The 9482-nt window shown below is 41.7% G+C and overlaps 1 protein-coding gene across 4 annotated transcripts in view; it reads right to left on the reverse strand.

Annotated features, from left to right (window-relative positions):
- LOC136700423 (ribonuclease inhibitor-like) overlaps positions 1 to 6157 on the reverse strand; it is a 64863-nt gene extending 58706 nt beyond the window's left edge. For all 4 annotated transcript variants that reach the window (XM_066675770.1, XM_066675766.1, XM_066675771.1 and 1 more), the window contains exon 1: positions 6001 to 6157. The gene's annotated coding sequence lies outside the window, so the exon portion shown is untranslated. The remainder of the gene's footprint in view (positions 1 to 6000) is intronic.
- Positions 6158 to 9482: the final 3325 nt, after the last annotated feature.

Below are 9482 nucleotides of genomic sequence, written 5' to 3' on the forward strand. Positions count from 1 at the left end.
TGTGTGTGTCTGTGTGTGTCTGTGTGTGTGTGTGTCTGTGTGTCTGTGTGTCTGTGTGTGTGTGTGTGTGTGAGAGAGAGAGAGAGAGAAAGGGAAGGGGAGTGGGAGAGAGAGAAAAAGGAAGTGGGAGGGGTGTGAGGGACACAGAAATATACAGACAGTCTCTATGATTTTAAAGGACATCTTTAAGGTGGAAATCCAAATAACGTTGTTGTTTTTAATGTGGACGACTTAATGAAACTGTGAGTTTCTTAAGGTGGAATGTTTTTAAAGGTGGCCATCAAAATGTATTGGCGGACATTTTAAAGGTTATTTGAAGTGGTAACTTATTTAAGGTGGAAGTCTAATTTAAAGGGGGATTAAACTTTAATTTTTAGTAAGGTGTCAGTCAAAGTATATCGGCAATCCCTTTAAGCTGGTGGTATTTTAAAGGTAGTATTGGAGAGATTGTTATATAAATGTAAAGTCCTAGCTATTAACTCGATGGACCCTATATATATAGCTATTTTGCTATTCCGTTTTTGTCAGTGCCTCTTTCAGTTGCATTTAAACAGTAATTATGTGACATAGTCATATACAATATGTTGTTTTATTTTCTAAAGACCCTTAGCTACTCAAATATGTAATCACTGGAGGTTTTCATTCTGACCGATAAATCAATTTTTCTATAAATTTGTCATGTTTTGACCAAAATTTTACCTAGCGCCTGCTTTTTTTTTCATATTTCTCAATGTACAGCCTTGAAATCATATTCCCACATCAGATATCTTCACACAGATTGTTAGTGTGAGGTGTATTTTAGTCGAAAACATAAGCATTTTTGATGCTAATTTATTACATGTCATATTACTGTGACAAAATAAATTTGTAGCATCAGACGGACATATTTTTCTTGATATTCTAAGGTCTGGGATGTATGACTGATAATGTTCTGACAGTCACAGCAGGCCCAGACTTTCAGGAATTTAGTTCAGGGCAAATATGGACAATATCCCAACAAATAAAAAACATTTTGGTACTTTGGCAGTTTTCTCAGATGCTGATAATCTTTACAATTATTATTATTATTATAATCCTTTTAAAAAATGATGAAATAATACTTGTTTATTTAGAAAACACACAATAAAGAATTATTTAAGCTTTTTAGTTTATATTTGTTGATCTAATGCAGTGTTATTTGATGTGAAACCTACAAAAACCTTGAAAAACTATAAATCAATAATAGGAATATGTTTTTGCCGATGATTCATATTTTTCTGCCCAGAGACAGCGTGGGATGACGTCATGTGAGTCAAAACGAAACTGAAAGTAAACACCGTCTTTCTTGTCCGTTTGCAGCGTCTTTATTTTAGCGCCTATCATTAGAGTCTTTCATGACAAGGACATAAGACAAAAATTTTGAAGGAGCGCCTTGATTTGTAGGTGGTTTTTCACACTGGATTACTCCCAGAGGCTTCACAGCACCCCGATGAGAGCGCTATTTTTAGAAACAGTAGGATATGCGCCTTCTAACGGTATACGGAGCTCACAGACGCATTCAGACATTCAAGACTTACAAAACTGATTATATAAGGTGTGTTTTTAACCCCGCAAAATGCGGGAGTCGGGTCCAAAGTTTAAGCGGCATATAAACTAATGTAGCAATGATGCTAGCAATACGTGACAAGCCAAATTGACCAAAGTTCTTGAACTTTCACCCTCTAGTTTTCATTGCAATTTTAATTAACACCCTTTCTTTTATTACACTGTTTTATATGTATTTTATATTTTAATTTGTTTTAATTATTTCTGAATTACTTTATAATCATTACAATTATTTGTTTTATTATATGTTCTATTTTTATTATATTTTAATAGCTTTAACATTTTTTATAATATTTTACATTTTTAATCCTTCTACTGTAATTCTTCTGGATTGCTGTGTAAACAGCTTCGAATTGCCACTGTCCTCTATAAATAAACTTGCCTTTCCTACACAGTCACACAGAGAACCCTGAGACTCTACACAGGTCACACAGAGAACCCTGAGACTCTACACAGGTCACACAGAGAACCCAGAGGCTCTACACAGGTCACACAGAGAACCCTGAGACTCTACACAGTCACACAGAGAACCCTGAGGCTATACACAGGTCATACAGAGAACCCTGAGGCTCTACACAGTCACACAGAGAACGCTGAGACTCTACACAGGTCACACAGAGAACCCTGATACTCTACACAGGTCACACAGAGAACCCTGAGATCTACACAGTCACACAGAGAACCCTGAGGCTCTACACAGTCACACAGAGAACCCTGAGACTCTACACAGTCACACAGAGAACCCTGAGACTCTACAAAGGTCACACAGAGAACCCTGAGACTCTACACAGTCACACAGAGGACCCTGAGACTCTACACAGGTCACACAGAGAACCCTGAGACTCTACACAGAAAACCCTGAGACCTTGACTCACAGAATGAGAGGGGAACAATCATGACGCAGGGAAGTAGTGTCGGAGTGGGCCTTGGTCCAGTTTCAGCTAGTGGGTATTAATCAATTATATTATAAGCAGATTTTTCTTTTGTTTTTTATTATTTTCTAATAAGAACCAAGTAAAAATGTAAAAATACTCTTCCATTTGGCTGTGCTTTGCTGCAGATGACACAGTAAAATGTAAACAGCCTCTATACACAGGCATCAACAAAAAATGTTGCAGTAATATAATTATTCATATAATTACCAACAAAGACAATAATCCATTCATTGGAATATTATACATAAATATCAAACACAATAAAAAATAAACCTTAGCCTTCTATTTAACAAATATGTAGCCTGTAAATAAAAGTTCACCAGATGAATCCTGAATTCTGAGGTTTTTTTCCTTAAAAGGTAACAAAGGTATATCGCCAACAGAGGGGCGGCACCATAGTACTCTTCATTTATCAGCCGTCCTGTCCACCCACCTCCCCCCAACCGACACACACACACCCACACCCACTGACCCCACACACACACACACACACACACACACACACACACACACACACACACAGGAAACAACCCCACAGTGTCACAAACAAAATAACAGAACAGTCCTGATCTCGAGCAGCTGCATCACACACACACACACACACACCGACCCACCCACACCCACACACACACACACACACCGACCCACCCACACACACAAAGAGAGAGAGAGAATATAATATAGGAGTGTGGACACATACCTAACACATAGACAAGTGATTAGTACATTTGTATCCAACAATGAGTCTGTACCCTCTCCATCACCTCATACAAACTCCTTAGTTAAAATGTCAGAGTTCAGAGTAAAAGAGTTCAGTACTGTTAACAGTGAACTTTTAATTGACAGTTTATCATCTCAAACCATCCACTTGCAGTCTCCACACACTACCAACCAGATTTTTAAAGAGTGTGTTTCTCACTATAGCACCAGACATACTCCACATTGTAAACACCTCACACATGTTGGGGGTTTTCCGAGCTCCTCACTAAAAACTGCAGTTGTAAAGCCTCTTCTAGAAAACAAAAAATTAGAATTATCTCAGATAAGTAACTACAGACCAATTTCTAATCTACCGTTCAGTGGCAAAATCATTGAGAAAATAGTGTTCAGGCAAATCACTAGTTTCCGGTCCATTAACAGTAGCCTAGACAAATTCCAGTCCGGGTTCCGCTCTAATCACAGCACTGAGACTGCTCTAATCAAGGTCATTAATGACATCCGCTTAAATACAGAGACAGAAAGGTATCTCTTCTATTACGTCTTGACCTTAGTGCTGCCTTTGATACCATTGACCATAAGATTCTTATAGATAGACTCGCAAACTGGGTTGGACTCTCAGGAACAGTCCTGAAGTGGTTCGTTTCTTACCTGGAAGGCAGGAACTACTTTGTAGAAATAGAAAATAATATTTCAGAGAACACGCCAGTGACCTGTGGTGTCCCCCAGGGCTCTATTCTTGGTCCACTTTTATTTAATTTATATATGCTTCCTCTTGGCCACATCCTACAGGACTATGCAGATGATAGATTTACATGGCCCTGTCCCCAAACTACTCTGGTCCATTTGACTCATTAAGCAAGTGCCTTGAACACATCACAAACTGGATGGGACACAATTTTCTGCAGCTGAATAAAGATAAAACTGAGATTATACTATTTGGGAATAGCACAAAAATTGGCTGCGTATCTGGACTCGAGGGCCCTCAAATCTAAAGAACTGGCTCGCAACCTTGGTGTATTAATGGACTCAGATCTCAGTTTTAGTCTCATATTAAAGCAGTTACTAGATCAGCATTTTACCATCTTAAGAACATCAGTAGATCAGAGATTTTCTGACTAAATCAGACCTGGAGAAACTGATCCATGCCTTTATTTCTAGCATTGATTACTGTAATGGTCTCTTAGCTGGACTTCCACAAAAGACCATTAAACAACTTCAGCTGATTCAAAATGCAGCTGCTAGAGTTCTCACTCGGAGCAAAAGAAGAGATCACATCACCCCCCCTTCATCCTCAAACCCTTACACTGGAGACCAGTCTGTTACAGAATAGACTTTAAGGTGTTATTACTGGTTTATAAAATGCCTAAATGGGGTAGGACCAGTGTATTTATCAGATCTGCAGAGTGCGCGGGAGGAGCGGTCGTTTAATACTGAGATCATTAAATTAAACGTAAGAGTTCCTCTTGAACCTACCGCAGTAAAGTTGGCTCAGCGTTCGATATTCGCCAGACATTCACCCACGAATATCCTGGTTATTAAAAAAACAACAAGTACTCGCCAAATGACTATTTCAGTGCAATTACTACAACACTGTGAACTTATTCACACACACTGGCGGTCAATGCTTTTACTGCTGTAAGATGTGAAAATATCATCATCAGATTCACCGACGAGTTCTTTCTGGCCGAGAAGCGCTTTAGCGACACAACGTCTTTTCAAAATAAAAGTCTTTTGGTATAAGGCATTTAAATACGTTTCTAAATAACAGTCAATTACATGTTTCTTTTTCTCTCTTTTTTCCCCTTTTTTTATTGTTACTCTGCTGATACAGTGTAATGTGTGGAATTTCTGGTTCCACCACAAATGTCTGGCAATGACACCAGAAGAATGGGAGACATTCTCTCAAACTGGACAGGACCTGCACTGTCCACACTGCACTGATGTGTAATATGTCCCTGTGTGTGTTGATGTAAATAGTTAAATAACAGTTCCTGTAGTTCAGCAGGATAGTGCATCATTTTATGTTCAAAAATATATATTTTAGAGCATCTACAACCAACATAAATAAAATGTGCAGTTCTAAGACTTAATTGTGACACCCATCTTTCCTTAGTCCAGAAACAGACAATATAGGAAATCTCACATAGAATCTGTTTTCACAAATTTGTTACAAGGTTCACATGTCCAAATGAGCATGAAGGGTATTGGTCCTTGGGTGTACTACATCATAGGACTGAAACTGGGTCTGTGAGTCATGTCGTTTAATTGTGACACCCATTTTTCCTAGTCCAGAAACAGAAAATATAGGAAATCTCACAAAGAATCTGTTTTTTGTTAAAAGGTTTACATGCAACACATCGGGAAGCTGATGTTCAATCAGCTTTCAACAGTGTGTTACAGGGTTTACGTATTTAAATGCCTTATACCCAAGACTTTTTCACATCTTACAGCAGTAAAAACATTGACCGCCAGTGTGTGTGAATAAGTTCACAACATGTAGTAATTGCACTGAAATAGTCATTTGGCGAGTACTTGTTGTTTTTTTAATAACCAGGAAATTCGTGGGGGAATGATTGGCGAATATCGAACGCTGAGCCAACTTTACCTCATGTTTTTACACTTATCGTCTTTACGCAGTCTCTCTCTGACACTCACACGCACACACAGTCTCTCTTTCCCTCTCCCTCTCTCTCTCACTCTCACACACACACACTGAACTATCTATAATCTTCAGGTCTGTAAGCTGTAAATTAAGTCTTACCTGTTTTTCAGCTCTGCTCCTGATCTTCACAAACAGCAGTGTTTTTAAATCCGGTTTGGACTGGATCAGACACACGCAGGAAGGGCTGGGGCAGAGAGAAGTATCACTTTCGATTGTCTTCTGGGTTTGTCAGACACTAGAGGGCGCTCCAAACATGAATGTGTTTCTCTGGAGAATTCAAACAAAACCATAGTTTATAAACTCTGATCATTTTTATACAAAATAAATGCATTAATTTCCTCAACACAGAACAGTACCAAATGTCTGAGACCCCACCGCAGACATATTTTTAAACTGTTGAACTCCAGTTTAAAGACTTTGTAAAAGTGTCTCAGTTGTGAGGATGAAGTCAGTGAGTGTGAACTTTACAGCAGTCGCCCAGAGCAGACGGGGGAGGGACTTCAGAGCAGCAGATACACAGAGGATTCCCGATTAGGAAACTGTGCTTAGTTTCAGCTTTTCCACTGTTTTGTGTCGACTAAATGTTCAGGAGCCTGTCCAGTTCAGTGCCCAGTGAGGCTCCAGGGCCAAACCCCTCAGTAATGTGCTCTGACCAGAGCTCTGACCCACACCCCACACAGCGAGTGCAGGGCTCAGATCACTGGGGGCAGGAGGATGGACATCTTCAGGATTTGGGGTTTTATATTTTTCTTTGCAGGACATTTTCAAACACAAACCTGTAGACCGTCAAATGTTCAGAAACCACAGACATCAGGAGGGAAGTGTTACTGACAGAGTAGTGTTTCATTTTCAGGTTTGTGTCTGTGAATAAATAATAGACAAATGTCCTATAAAATGTGCTTCTGTCCCATGCTAATATCTTTGTTAGCTTTGACCTTTACAGCCTTTAGCAGACGCTCGTATCCAGAGCAGCTTACAGAAGGGCTTTGTGTTGGAGTGTGTTTTACAGAGAGTACAAACAGGTTAGAGTCTAAAATCCCCCTGAGCTCAGACTCTCTCAGAGCAGGAGACAGAGCTGACACAGAGAAACTCAGAGAGGGATGTTTAGTTTATTGTAGTTAGTCGTGTTGTTTATAGTGTAGTGCTCTTTACAGGATGAAGATAACGATGAACTGACGTAGTTCCTCTATGAAATAACTTCATTTGCTCTGCTCTTGTACACTTCAGTGATCTAATCATTTACACACTTCATTCTTCACTCTGGATGTTTGGGATATTATTTGGTGTAGTGTGCTGTGTCCAAAACTGTCCACTACATGTGTTTCAATGTGAGACACTAATTTAATAATCCTTTATTGTAGTAATGTATATGTTTATCAATACAGATAGTCTCATTAGTGTTAGTCCAGGACCAGAGGACGTTGACTCCCTGCCGTAGTTACCACCAAACAAAGCTGTGGTGTCGTAACCAGCCGTAACTCCAGCATCAGCCAATCAGTGCTCAGTAGCATTAACGCTAGTGTCTGTTTCCCACAAATGCTGCCGGAAAATGGAGATATGTTTCTAAAACACACCCAACAAAAAAAATCCATCAAGTTCAGAAACGCTGTGAATCCAGTCACAACACAGGGAAGGTTTTCTGGAGGGGCCTGAAAGCTGCTGCACACCTAGAGATGTGCTGTGTGTCACAGAACAATAGAGCCCCACCAGAATCAGACTCCATTTGGGTGCACACGCAGCGCAACAGTTTACACTCACATTTCTGTTTAAAACAAGTGTTAAGCTTGATTTCTCCTTTACAACAAACACCAGAACAGCACCTAAATATTAGTTTACATTTGAACCTTTTTGGAAACACTCTGTTTCTGATGAACTCTCTGATGTCCTTGATCAATTTGAAGGGACCCAAGTACTTTGGGGTTCACAGATCCACGGTCCTCTCTGTGACCTTCCCTGGGACTCGCCTGGTGTCAGTAGTTTTAGAAAGTCTTCATGTCGTAAGAATGAATGTCGTATTCTTCAAGTTTAATTCCTTTAGGGTCTGTTTCCCAGAAGGGGTCTCAGACTGTTCCCTTTCAGCTGAACCTCTCCTTTCTGAATGCTAAGAAACCCAGGACTAGGCTTAAACCTGTGGGAGACAGACCTGTAAAGTTAAGCCTTTTCTAATTTTGCCTTTGGATTTCAATTTTTCAATTTCTTCATGTTGAGAAAATACAAATATTGTGTTTTTTGACATGATTGGGCTTTACATGGGCGGCACAGTGTCGCAGTCACACAGCTCCAGGGACCTGGAGGTTGTGGGTTCGATTCCCGCTCCGGGTGACTGTCTGTGAGGAGTGTAGTGTGTTCTCTCTGTGTCTGCGTGGGTTTCCTCCGGGTGACTGTCTGTGAGGAGTGTAGTGTGTTCTCTCTGTGTCTGCGTGGGTTTCCTCCGGGTGACTGTCTGTGAGGAGTGTAGTGTGTTCTCTCTGTGTCTGCGTGGGTTTCCTCCGGGTGACTGTCTGTGAGGAGTGTGGTGTGTTCTCTCTGTGTCTGCGTGGGTTTCCTCCGGGTGACTGTCTGTGAGGAGTGTGGTGTGTTCTCTCTGTGTCTGCGTGGGTTTCCTCCGGGTGACTGTCTGTGAGGAGTGTGGTGTGTTCTCTCTGTGTCTGTGTGGGTTTCCTCCGGGTGACTGTCTGTGAGGAGTGTGGTGTGTTCTCTCTGTGTCTGCGTGGGTTTCCTCCGGGTGACTGTCTGTGAGGAGTGTAGTGTGTTCTCTCTGTGTCTGCGTGGGTTTCCTCCGGGTGACTGTCTGTGAGGAGTGTGGTGTGTTCTCCCTGTGTCTGCATGGGTTTCCTCCGGGTGACTGTCTGTGAGGAGTGTAGTGTGTTCTCTCTGTGTCTGCGTGGGTTTCCTCCGGGTGACTGTCTGTGAGGAGTGTGGTGTGTTCTCTCTGTGTCTGCGTGGGTTTCCTCCGGGTGACTGTCTGTGAGGAGTGTGGTGTGTTCTCCCTGTGTCTGCGTGGGTTTCCTCCGGGTGACTGTCTGTGAGGAGTGTGGTGTGTTTTCTCTGTGTCTGCATGGGTTTCCTCCGGGTGACTGTCTGTGAGGAGTGTAGTGTGTTCTCTCTGTGTCTGCGTGGGTTTCCTCCGGGTGACTGTCTTTGAGGAGTGTGGTGTGTTTTCTCTGTGTCTGCATGGGTTTCCTCCGGGTGACTGTCTGTGAGGAGTGTAGTGTGTTCTCTCTGTGTCTGTGTGGGTTTCCTCCGGGTGACTGTCTGTGAGGAGTGTGGTGTGTTCTCTCTGTGTCTGTGTGGGTTTCCTCCGGGTGCTCCGGTTTCCTCCCACAGTCCAAAAACACACGTTGGTAGGTGGATTGGCGACTCAAAAGTGTCCGTAGGTGTGAGTGCGTGAGTGAGTGTGTGTGTGTGTTTCTGTGTTGCCCTGTGAAGGACTGGCGCCCCCTCCAGGGTGTATTCCCGCCTTGCGCCCAATGATTCCAGGTAGGCTCTGGACCCACCGCGACCCTAAACTGGATAAGGGCTACAGATAATGAATAAATGAATGGGCTTTACATTTACAAATTTGTGATTGTAAAGCCTTC

Source organism: Hoplias malabaricus, chromosome 6, assembly GCF_029633855.1.
Source record: "Hoplias malabaricus isolate fHopMal1 chromosome 6, fHopMal1.hap1, whole genome shotgun sequence".
NCBI classification, from domain to species: domain Eukaryota; kingdom Metazoa; phylum Chordata; class Actinopteri; order Characiformes; family Erythrinidae; genus Hoplias; species Hoplias malabaricus.